Source organism: Rosa rugosa, chromosome 7, assembly GCF_958449725.1.
Source record: "Rosa rugosa chromosome 7, drRosRugo1.1, whole genome shotgun sequence".
Taxonomy (NCBI): domain Eukaryota; kingdom Viridiplantae; phylum Streptophyta; class Magnoliopsida; order Rosales; family Rosaceae; genus Rosa; species Rosa rugosa.
In genome coordinates, this window is record NC_084826.1 from 31,724,223 (window position 1) to 31,737,058 (window position 12,836).

General features: G+C 35.7%; 1 pseudogene; it reads right to left on the reverse strand.

Moving 5' to 3' along the window:
• Positions 1 to 574: 574 nt before the first annotated feature.
• Positions 575 to 2,299, reverse strand: LOC133723178 (GCN5-related N-acetyltransferase 8-like; annotated as a pseudogene).
• Between the last annotated feature and the right edge of the window lie 10,537 nt (positions 2,300 to 12,836).

Genomic DNA, 12,836 nt, shown 5'->3' on the forward strand with positions numbered 1-12,836 from the left:
CGGAAACCTAACCTAGTTGATTGGAGATCCCATGGTCTAGGTTCAATAGGCAAACTGGTTAGGGAGATTTAAAATGTAGAACACACTATTACTCATTCCTATGGTGTGCAAGTGTGTTACCTGCAGAAGTGTAGGGTGAATATTTAATATTCTTAATGATACTAATATCCTTCAATTAAAAGGAATATGGCAAGATATTCTTAATTAGTGTCACCTATATGAGAGTGATGTGGGTCGCATCTATGAGAACTACATGGCTACATTCTCTAGAGCTCTCATGAAATCGGGATCTGTTCAGGACCAAAATGAACACAACCGTATGAACCGAAATGTGTTAGATTCGATATGTGTGACACTTATTGTCTTGGCTTACTATAAAAGCGAATAGTTCAAGATTTATATTCACTACGTCGCAAGGTAAATCCGATAAGTGTTCACTATGAAAAGTTCAAGTTCAAAAGACACCTCGCCAGATGTGTATCGCTTCTTCTTTCTCTCATAAGTGGAAAACTCTTATTTTCTATTCAAATGTGGGGTATTGTTGGTTGATGTTTGAATAGAAAATGTGGGGTATTGTTGGTACTTTGTTCATTTGCAGATATTAGGATAGATACATTGTTGCAATCTTAAATTAGGATGCGCCGACTATAGTACTCCTAATATGCAAATTACATTGTGGTGATCAAAGACTAGGCCTTGGGTCTCAGGCCCGAACAGTTGTCTTGCCCGAACAGACGTCTTTTGACGTCTTTCTTTGTTTCAGATAGATATGAGAGCAGTTACAATTACAAAGGACACATTTGTTCGATTTTGAAATTCAAATCGAACAGTTGTAACTTCTCATACCAGTTCAATCTGAACTCTATAAAAGACTCACAAAGGCCAATTCTCAATACATCAGTTTTTGAGACTCACATATCTTCCATAAAATATTCTGAGAGAAAACACAGATTGATGTTCGCGATAGAATCCAATGCAACACTGCTAACCTTGGATTGAGAGTTGAATCCTGCAGGGCAGACGTCCTAGAAGATCTACAGCAACTGTGTAGGGACATATTTCTGTTTCTTGAATTGATCTGTCACTTACGGTACCTATTTCTAACACATCCCTAGTGAGCCTGCAAATCCTCCACTCCTGCATGACCTTGGCCCCTATTTCCTCATAAAATTAATCACATTCACATTCCAATCCAGCACAACCCACTCCACTCTCCCGAACCCCATCTTCACCGCCTGCTTCGCCACCGCCAAAAGCAGCATTTTCCCCATCCCCTTCTTCATGTAGCACTCACTCACAAACAAATCCTCTACATAGAACCCCAGCTTGGCTAGAAAAGTAGAATAATTCGGGAAAAACAGCACGAACCCGGCAATAGTGGCGTCGCTGCCGTTGGATTGAAAAATATGGCTCTCAGGGTCGTCGATCGAGAGGTCGAGATTGAAGGTCTTGACTGTGGGTTGGTAGAACTGGTTTGGAGCTATGAGAGTTGTTCGGGAAAGGGGCGGAGGAGACTTCGAGGACAAAGATGGTGAAGGACTTGAAGGGAGGGGAGGTGAAGAGAGTGGAGGCGAGGGAGGCTTCGGTGGCGTTTGAAGATAAGCACAAAGTGAGGGAGATGAAAGAGTTTGACTCCAAATTGACCAAATTGTAAAAATACAATTATACCCTTCATTTATTTGATAATGGCATGAGCTTTATTCACTCCAAAGTTTCTGCACATGAAGCTTTATTCATACTAGCGGACAAGAATCAGCCTACGGAAAATAGAATCCATGAAGATGGTTACCCTGAACAGAAGCTTTTTGTTGTGAACTTGTGGTCCAACTAGATATTCCAATATGCTTTTTTCTTTTTTTTTTGACAAATGAACTTCCACTGAAAGAGGCCAGGTACCCAAGGAAAAGAATAATAATAATAATAATAAAATAAAAAAACTCTATAGAGTATAGACCATGATAATTGCAGCTTAATGACTATTTGACTATGTATTTAAGTTTTTAACCAAACTTATGGCCGCTAAACAATGATGCTCCGTAATGCTTGGCCATATTGGACAATTAGAGGTTTGCTGCATTAAGAGAATTAAAACTGCATATCCCTCAATAGGATTGGATTTTGCCTAAACCAATAATCTGGCCTAATTTTTGACAAAACAGAGAAATGCCACATGTTGCGAACCCAAAAGATTATTTTTTTTCAGGATTTAGGAGCATCCTGTTCCTAGTTAGTAGTGCACCTCTGTCTCGGTGTTTGGCATCAAACCAAAATGCCAGAAATCGATTCCGGTTGTGGTCATTGATTGGTAGTAAACTAGTGTAAGTAGTCCCATTGTTACAAGTAGAATATATTCCTTGGCCTAGGAGGAATAATATTGGAGATGGACAATTGGTTTTTATTGGAAATGGTAACCACCCCAAAGCTTTCCTTCTTGTAACTATCATCCACCACCACCACCACTGTCCTACAGATATTACTGTCAACTCTTATATATGTATTTATAAACACACACACTCACTCACAAGGAGGAGTGAAAAGAAAGCCTGCCAATTTGGCACCAGATGCCAATTCTATAAATAGGATAGGATAGGCCAAAGACAGGGTGACAGACACAACTAGGGCAGCAGATAAAATCTTTTGAGTGAAACCGTCCCTCAGTTTCTGCCAAAATTATTTTGTTGCTTTACTTGCTATCTGCTTTGCTAGTGTACAACAAGAAGGCCAAGGCTTAGGCCTAGGTCATCTTCGTCATAAACAACTTACAACTTCAAGGCTGAGAAGCAATAATAGCTTAGCTATATATATATATTTTTTTTTTTTCCGTCCATGAAAGCGAAAGAGGAGATTGATATTTAGCCGGAAAATACTCTCATCCAAATTCTTTAACTTAATTGTTTTTATACATTGTAATTTTCTAATCTGAACCGTCTATATTTTAGATAATTAGTTAAAAATCATCACCACAAAAAATTAACTGAAACAGAGATCATCTATCCATAAACTTGTATCAATCAAATAAATGATTGACATGAAAATACTTACTGTTACTAAAATTGTCCATTTCTTCACTATGATTAGATGAGCAAATAATTTACAACTTTTTATTATTATGTAGAAATGATCTTTAAGACCAATTTAAATATGAGAGCTTTTATTCAAACATCTCAAACTAGCATGTGGACCTCCCAATTTTTTTGTAATTTTCAAAATCCTATATTGCCTTTGAGGAAAAAAAATGATAAATTTTATTTTTCTTCACTAAGAAAGAATACCAATTATAGATTTCACTTCGTCTCTTTCTTCAACAAAGGTTGATTCTTCATATGTCCTCCTTAGTCCTCCCCAACAATATCTCTTCAATTACTAACATCCTACAAATTTCTTTAAGGATTAAATTCAGTTTACTCCCCTGAACTTTGGGCCTAAAATCAGATTGATCCCTCTTTCTGAAAATCGATTAAGATGGTTGGTCCATATACTCTCAAATGACATCGTCTGAGTCCAAAATTTGAATTTGGCTCGAAACATGACATCATGTGCTGAGTTGGAGCCGACATAGGGGTCTATTTTACATATTTTAAACCCTACAAGGAGGGCAAAATAGACATTTCTTATTTTTCTAATTTTTTCTCTCTTTTCTTAATTTTTTTTCTTCTCTCTCTCTCCCTCCCTCCCTCCCCCCTTCTCTATATCGACGACCACGCTACCACCTCCACCTCCCTTCGATCTGAAGCTCCACACCACGCCATCTTGTTCCTCGTCCTCCTCCTCGATCGGAATCGGCGGCGTAGGCACAAGCTTCTCTAACTTCTCTCTATCTCCCCAAACCGGATTCAAGCCCTAATCTTTCACTTTCGCCCAATTCGGGGATGGAGGCTGACGGGCCAGAAAGGCCACCTCAGGCCGGCGCACCCACCCCAAACCTTTTGTCTCGTCCTCCCTGACATCCCTATGGCATGGATTTGTCTGATCGTTGATCGAGGAGAGAGAATCGAAGCCTAAAGCTTCGGGGTTTTGTGGTGAAGTTTCGATGCGTTTTCCAGCGACTCCGGCAATCATCAACAATGCATGAGGTACAAAAATCGATCTCTTCTTCACGTTCTACACGATAGTATGCATGGTTTTCAATTTTGCTTGAGTTACAAACGAATTGGTTTTTGGTTGCTTTCAGTGCCGATGGAGCTCACTGTGCACGGTGATTTTCAAGGATTTTTTCGGCAGCTGTTCAGGAGGTTCTGGGCTTGTATATGAGGTTTTGGAGTGTAATAGATGCCTGTTTGGGCTTGTGAATTCAATGTATACTATGAATCTTGAATTATGAATTGAATGGCTGGTTGTGATGATTGATTTGGTTGCTATCGATCTTTTCAGGGTCGACGACAAGGTCGCGGAGCTTCTTGGAAAGGTGGAGGGCGCGGAGTGCGGTGGAGAAGCTCGTAGGTGGCGTGGAGGTTGGAGAGCTGGAGAGTGAAGGCATTGATGGATCGGAGGTGGCATGGTCAGCGTGTCGATAGAGAAATTTTTTTTTTAAAAAAAATTGAAATATCCATTTTGCACTTCTTGGGGGGTTTGAAGTCTAAAAAGTGGGCACATGACGTCATGTTTCGAGCCAAATTCAAATTTTGGACTCGAGTGATGTCATTTGAGTGTATAGGGACCATCCTAATCGATTTTCAGAAAGACGGAGCAATCTGATTTTAGGCCCAAAGTTTAAGGGAGTAAACAGGAAATTCTTTAATCCCCCAATACCCACCTAGACCATGAAAAACCGAGTCTATCTCAGGTTGAAGTTTTATACTTAATTAATCAAATTACAAGTTTCCTTTTCTTGGAGAGTTAAGGAAGACTCCCGTCGGAGTGGGTGCGTACGTCGGGGATGTGGATAGGGGTTATCATGGGCCAAGCTAGGGCCGGCTCTACCCTAAATTTTAGGGCTTAGGGTCGGGCCGGGCCAAGCGTAGTCAAAGTCAATAAAATTTAGGGCCAAGTAGGGTCGGGCCGGGGCTTAAATATGTTAATCCTTACCCGCCCGAAAGGCTCGAGCTGCTAGGGCTGAAAGGGCCGGGTCCGGTCGGCCTTTCGAATAGGGCCGAAATAGGCTTAAAATGGCCTTATTTTGTTTAACAAAAATAAATACATTATTTTTTTTTTCTCAAAATGTGGCTCAATGATTAATTTTCATATTTAATACACACACACCACACACACACAGACATACAGACATACATACATACATACATACATACATACATATGTATATTGGAATTAACTTATAACATTTAAAAATATTAGTTAAAGTGGTTATATTCAATTAACTATCTCTCTAAATATCCCAAAATTAATTGTTGTTTAACAAAAGAAACAAAAATTAAAGAAAATAAAGCTTAGGAAATCAATTACAAAGAAAGAGATAAGTTGTATGTTATAGAAAAAAGAGAAACATATTTAAAAAATAGAAAATTATTAGGGCTTAAAGGGCCGGACCGGGCTTCATTTGTATGGCCCATACCCTACCCTATTTGAGAAAGGGTCAGGCCAGCCCGCCCTAATGCAAGGGCTAGGTCAGACCTCGGCCTTACAGGCTGGGCGAGCTTGGGGCGGGCTTAGGGCCAAAGGGCCAAATGATGACCCCTAGATGTGGATGTTGTTGGCAGTGGCAAAAGGGAGGGAGAAGAGTTGAGGAGAAACATCTTCATCTTAATGGTGGATTACGGTACTATTAGTAACATCTTCATCTTCATCTTAATCTAGTCGTCAGTGGTGTTGGATTAGGTTATTATCAGTAACATCTTCATCTTCATTATCTAATATGCCAATTAACAATCAACACCAGTGGATCAATTGGGTGATCGACCCATCATCTCTATTTGATTCTTCACTACGTCCACTCAAGATTCAAGCATTCTCACCAAGATTGAAACATTCTCACAATACATGGGTACCAGATAGAATTGTTCAGAATAATTCATGAACCTCTATTGTGAAAGGGAATCCGAATCCCTCAATGAAAGAGTTTGGAAAAGATTATTTAATTTTAGTAAGATATTGATGGTGTTATCTCCTCTTAACACTGGTAGTTTCAGGCCGGTTGCCGGAGATAGAAAAGACGTGCACAGTGAAAAGGAATGAGGTGTACAGAGAAAAATTAAAGGGGACAAAATTGGAAAGTATGGAGAAAAAAATTCAACAGAGGTCCAAATACCACTTTAGGAGGTATAAATAGAACTGCTCTTTAAAGATCATGAAAATATAGAGTCAAGTTCTGACACTCTTAGTTAACTTTGATCTTTCGGTGGAATATTGCCCTCTCAATCAAATAAAATTGACTTTCTTAACTTTTTGCGTTAATTTCATCTTTGTAGTCATATCATTAACTACAAAAATCAGTACATAGCTATAATTCGTAGTGTCTACAGCTTCATGCTTGTGTTCTTGCTCTGTTACTAGTTTCCTTCTATTTTCAGCTTTTCTTTATTTTCCTTTTGGATGCGTTTTGCATCTCCCGGTTGTATTTCCTCCATATCAATATAGTTTGACCTCTTTTACCTCAAAAAACAAATTGAAAAAATACAATGTACAATGTATGTAAATAAAGAGTAGTTTAGACGAACTTAGGGCATCTCCAACAGACTAGCTATTTCAACAAAAAGTTAAAAATTTGGCTAATTTGAGATAGTTTAGCACTCCAGCAGAATAGCTATATGAAAGTCAAATTTGGCTTTTGCTAAAATCTCTAGCTAAATTTAGCTAGGGAGGAGAGAGAAAATAACAAAAAGCTAAACACTCCACGTTCTATTTTTTTAGTTTAGCTAACACTGCTGGAGGAAAAGCTGGAAATTTACTACCTAAATTTAACTTTTAGATGATTTAGCTAAAAAAAAAGTTTTTACTGTTGGAGATGCTCTTATTTAAACTAATTAGACCTTGCTTATACATTAAGTAATCATATCTGATTAAAAAAATCAATGAGTCAAACGTTCTCGTTAAGCTCGTAGTGTTGAAATGGGGAATATTATTTAACCATTTATTTATGCAAGCATAATCGTGGCCGAGGCTAAACAAACAAGAGATGATTGGGACACAACACAACACAACTCACAATATTTAATGATATCGTATAATAATTGGGGCCCCGGTGGGGGGTTGTAGTTCGTCGTGCTTGTAATCTTAGCCTAAAATTTCGAAGGTGCATGTGTGGTTAAATGAATGAATTGACAATTAGTTATATCAAGCTAGCCAGTTCAGTTGACCATTGAGGCATTGACAAAGGTAAGGTTAATGAATATGATCCTCTAATAAAACGAGTGGTAAGGACTCCTATCTAATCTAATCCAATCTAGACGGCATCAAATCCGTGATTTTTGGCTCAACTTGATGCTCGTTGGATTTAAGAGGTGCCATTTGGCGTAGGTACAACTTAGAGATATCCATAATGGAAGTTAGTGTTGTTGTTGTTGTTTTTTTTTTTTTACTCTTCATCCTGATAATATTAATGGCAACTTTTTGTCCAATTAATAATCTTTAGTAACAAGTGAAATTACTATCAGGTTTGAGCAGATACGGTTACTAAGGTAGTGATTTTTTTCATTTTTATCTAACCCCAATAAGGTTGAATTATGATGTCTAACTTTGCTTCTAAGAAAAAGAAAAATTAGACCTTCAAAATCCCTCATAATGATGATGTATTATAAATGCTAAATATATGAGAATGATGACCGTGGAAAAAGATTAGTCTATTTTAGACTCCAAACACATCCTATGAGTGTGGATAATTACGTGGGAAGTAATTCCACAGAATGTGGAGAAAATTATTGTACATATTTTATTTTTGATTTTTGATTTGTTTTTGTTAAATTTCTTTTGTTTTTCTTTTATTTGTAAATTGACCATTTTATTTTTCTCAAATATTTTAGTTCAAATGTTTTTTAATATTTGAGGGATATTTTAGTAAAATTCTTCTGTTTTGGCTGACAAACTCTTTTCTGTTAATAATAGTATAGATGCGATGCAGCTAAATGGAACCGGGCGTAGGGCTGAGCCTCCCAGCTAGGCTGGGTTCCAAACCCCTTTCAAAAAAATAAAAAAAATAATAGTATAGATGCGATGCAGCTAAGGGGCATAGTAACGTGAACCTATTTATCTTCTGTTGATAGAAATATATACCCAATTTGAAATTGATCCAGTTGACTAATAGTAGTCTTGTTTTCTCATAGATTATAAAAAGTTTAAAAGTTCGAATCTAGTGTTCGATATAAAAAAGGTCAACTGAACTAACCCATAGAAACATAATAATAGTAAGAAAAAAAAATCTTTCTATTTCTTCCAAAATAAAAATCATTTATCGATCACCAATGTCAACTGAACTAATCCATAGAAACATAATAATAGTAAGAATAAAAAATCTTCCTATTTCTTCCATAATAAAAATCATTTATCGATCACCAATGTCGTTGTTTGTTAAAGTCCAAAACAAAAACTAAGAAGCAATCAAGTCATCTTTGTCTTCCTTCAACCTCCGCTCAACTATAAAAATTTCGACATTACATGGCCCTGCCTTGTTTAATAAGAATAACCATGACGATTAGAAACTCAGGGTCAGGTCAATTTGCCCTTTCATGATAACCTAAAACCACTAGCACCATCTTTTTATTTATTTATTCAAATGCATGACCTTCCATTAATCATTAATGAAGAGAATATAGATCTTCTTTCTTCCTGTCAAGTAATAAGAAATAGACATGTTGGTTTGCCTACACTTGACATAGTACTAAAACAACTTCGACTGTGTAATAGAAAATGATATTCATCCATTTAATTAATAATTTCTTTGGGCATCTGAGTTGATTATGCATTTTAAGTCACTGGGTTGGCTAGGCTATGATGTCTTGGTGGTTTGAATTTGGTGTTGGTTGCTATTTGAAAGATATGTTGATTGGCATACTTGCTACTATGTATCTTCTTCAACGGATTTTATCGTGGTGATAGTGGATATCATCAGCGTTGGACATTGCAACCATGCTAGGACATCGTGCTGTTTGTTGAGATTTTGGAGCTTTGGTATAGAGTTAAGGTCCCAATCTGTTTTTAGACCTGGGATTAGGTTCTGAGCCATTTTCGAATCCGGATTTGCGATCAAGGTTATGACTTGGTTTGGCTTTAAATTTAGGATCCTAGTTGGCATTTAGTTCTTGTTTTTACGACATCTGAAATTTCATCACCCATGTTTTGACAACCTTTCGACACTTATTTTGAATTGAAGGAGGTTAGACTTTATTGATAATTAAGAAAAATCTCAGAGTACAAGCTTTTTAAATAAGAAAAAAGATGCAGCAATTGTATCATAGCTCATTACCATTTGGTTAATTGTATCCAAACTCTAGTAAATTGTAGATATCTTAATCATTGTACAATTATCTTTCTTTGTAAGACACAAATTCTCTGCTTGTAATCATTTATATAAACAAGCCCATATTATCAATGGAATACAATTCATTCTCCTAATTCAATTTCTCAAATCTCTTAAACAAGTTTTTAATTTTTATTAGTTTTTTATTAAACCTATAATTTAATAACTCACACTAATATATACACACACACACGTCACTACATTTGTCAATGGCTACAGAAATTATTATTGAATTGTTAATGTCAATAATGTAAAGTCATGGGAGAAAAATAAGGATAAAAAATTAAAAATAATGAAAAAGGATCCCAGAAAATAATAATAATAATATAAAAAAATGAAGTATGATGGATGATGTATGCATTACATGGGGATTGGAATCTTTAAACAGAATCAACCATATCACCTACACGATAGATGGAGACATGTGAACAACAAACAAGTGAACGTAGCTCACTAGCCGCTCATGCCAGAAACTTCTACTTTGACAAATATTAATTGCCTCGTTATTCTACTTCTTACTTGGAACGGTGCAGGGGCCCCAATGACCAAAATGAAAGTAATGTCTGTAGTGCCGGTCTTGAGCCTATTTTTCGGGGAAAATACTAGTTACGTTTTCACATCATACAACGTAGAATAATCATTCAATTTAATGTTTAACTTTCATTTACGTCGATGAGTCGTGAATTGTTGAATTGACTTCACTAATATTATGGAGGTTACATATTCAAATCTCATCTTGGTGGGTTGGATTAAGTGAGTAAGATGAGTTTTAAGAAGATTTTTTTTTCTCTTCAGAAATTATTCAATGCATTAGCGTTTCAAGTGATCCAGTACTTATTATTAAGTGGTCTCAGTTCTTAATATTTATTAATTAATTTTTTCTAATAATCAAGTAGTACTTATCAAATCGTCTATTTCAATTTATGTAAATACATGTCGTTACTCTGAATATTTGTTTTTGTTCGAAAGCCGTGAGAAAGACTCGTGGAAATCTACAAACCCGGTGCGCGTGGAGAGTTTGGAAAATGTTACGTGATGACAAAAAACAAAAGGATGTGATTGGGGGATGGGTATTCCAAGGTGGATGTGGGGTCCACGGATGACTCTGAAACCAATTGAGAGTCATGGTCCACTTGCACGAACTCTAAGGACACGTGTCGGTAATCTCGGGCAAGTCGTCCTTCGCCGTACAACTAGTCAAGATGCTCCCCTCTAAACCTTTACACACTATCACCGGTAAAAACCTCACACTTTACCTTTCACTTTTTCTTAATTTTTTATTTATTTTTTTTAACATTTGAGGTTTTGTTTGATTTTGTTTGGTGGGTAGTTGATCACTTAATCTGAAAGGGCCACTATTATTGATGGGATGCTTAAATTATTTAAAGATTTACGTATAAAAAGCAATAGCTACGGATATCAACAGGTCCTGGTCAACACAAATATTGGATGGTCATGGATCAACTTTTTTTTTTTTTTTGAGAGAAGGACGTCAAGCTTTTATTGATGAGGTTAATTCATACAATGGGTAGCAACATAGTTGCTAAGACTAGAGGGAATAAGACCACTCCAAGAAACATTAAAACTAGAACTAAGAGCCAATTTAGCCAACATATGAGCAGCAAAATTAGACTCTCTATACACATGAGTAAAATATGACCCAGGTAAAGAAGCATGAAGAAAGATGACATCCTCCACAATACCTCCATATCCTGAAGCATCCTCCTCCTCAGACATAATATCCCTCACCAATTTTTGACAATCAGACTCAAAGATAATGTCTTAATCTCTCTTTTTACCGAATTAACCATACTTGGAAATTATTATTTTTTTTTTTTTTAAGGAGGTTTGGAACCCAGCCTAATTGGGAGGCTCAGCCCCACGTCCGGTAGAAATTACTCTTTTAATAGCAGAAAACATTTAGTAGTACCAAAAAAAAGCGAAAGAAAACAGTACTAAAACTTATAGGGTGCATTCCTTATTCATTGTGATAATTAAATTTGAGCTTAAGTATATATCATTATTAATTAAGTAAAGCTTTAAGGTTAAGTTTTTAAAAACTTGAAATTACCCATACTTAATTAAAATATAAAGAATAAATCAATAAATATACAAAGGGTGCAATTGAAATCTACTCCAATTCAGGTGACCTCTCAACTCGATATATTTTTGGCAAGAAATAGGCCCTGTTTTCTACCCAAAATATTGAATAAATAACTATAAATTGCTAAAAAGTAGATTGACAAATGACAATACATGTGGAAATGTGGAATAATAGCTAGAGTTGCTTGTTGTGCAATGAAGGTGGTGTGTCTGAAACCTACCAACCACAACTACCAATTCTTTTTAATGTTTAAATAAATATATTGGCCTATCTATAAACTTATCTTGGGTCTCAAGATCTCAGGCTGGACTCTGTAAAACCCCATTTATTACATCATTTATATGATTTATTCTTCATATAGATAGATATAGGATTCACGGAGCAATTACTTAGAAGTACATTTTGTGCAACATCTTTTCTAAGTAGACTAGCTATTTAAAACAAGTTACAACGTCTCTGTATTCAACAAAAGACAAGGAACTCTTTATTCATATTTTAAGAAAACTTCACAGTTAATTTATTGTGTACCTTTTAACTAATTATTAGTTTACAAAATGTTTTGGACCTCTAAAATACAAAGAAAATATTTGAAGTGTACTAGTTATAATTTTATGATAATTATTAATTTAGCACGTTGGTCCTAAGTCGGGACCTGACCATTTTATTATTTAAAATAGATTATAAATTTATCACGTATTTTTTTTTTTTTGAATGGTGATTGATATCATTAGAATTAATAGCAATTTGCTATTAGTCTTATATGCACTTAAACAAGATAACGGTAAGAAATTTGGAAACTCTATCTAAGCAAATGCTACTCATTTCATGACTGTTTTGAGCTTGCCTTTTGAGAGAACTTATAAACAAAGAATAACTTCGTGTCTTCTAGGAAAAAATAATTGACTAGCCCTCCGTTCACATACACATAATTGTGGTGCCAACAGAACGTCACTTCCTAGCAAACAAATTGAAGTACTTCCTTATTCATAAGCCGCTTGAAACATACCATCTAAAACAATCTGAAAATAAATGAAAAAATCAGCGAAATATCGCCGATTTTTTTTTTTTTTTTTTTTCCATGTAGCGATATTTAATCCACTACTACGTTGGTATCATTCGATTTTCTCTAAAAATTTAGCCAATATTGGTGAAATCCCAATTATATCTGACAACTATCATTATATATTTAGTTTCTTTTATCATATCGTTTTTTATTTTTGGAGAAGATAATGGTTTGAAATCCTTACCTCGGATTATGATAATTAAGGAACGAGAAAAAAAAAAAATTTCCCTCGTTGTAGAGAAAAAACCACTGAAAGCGAAAGA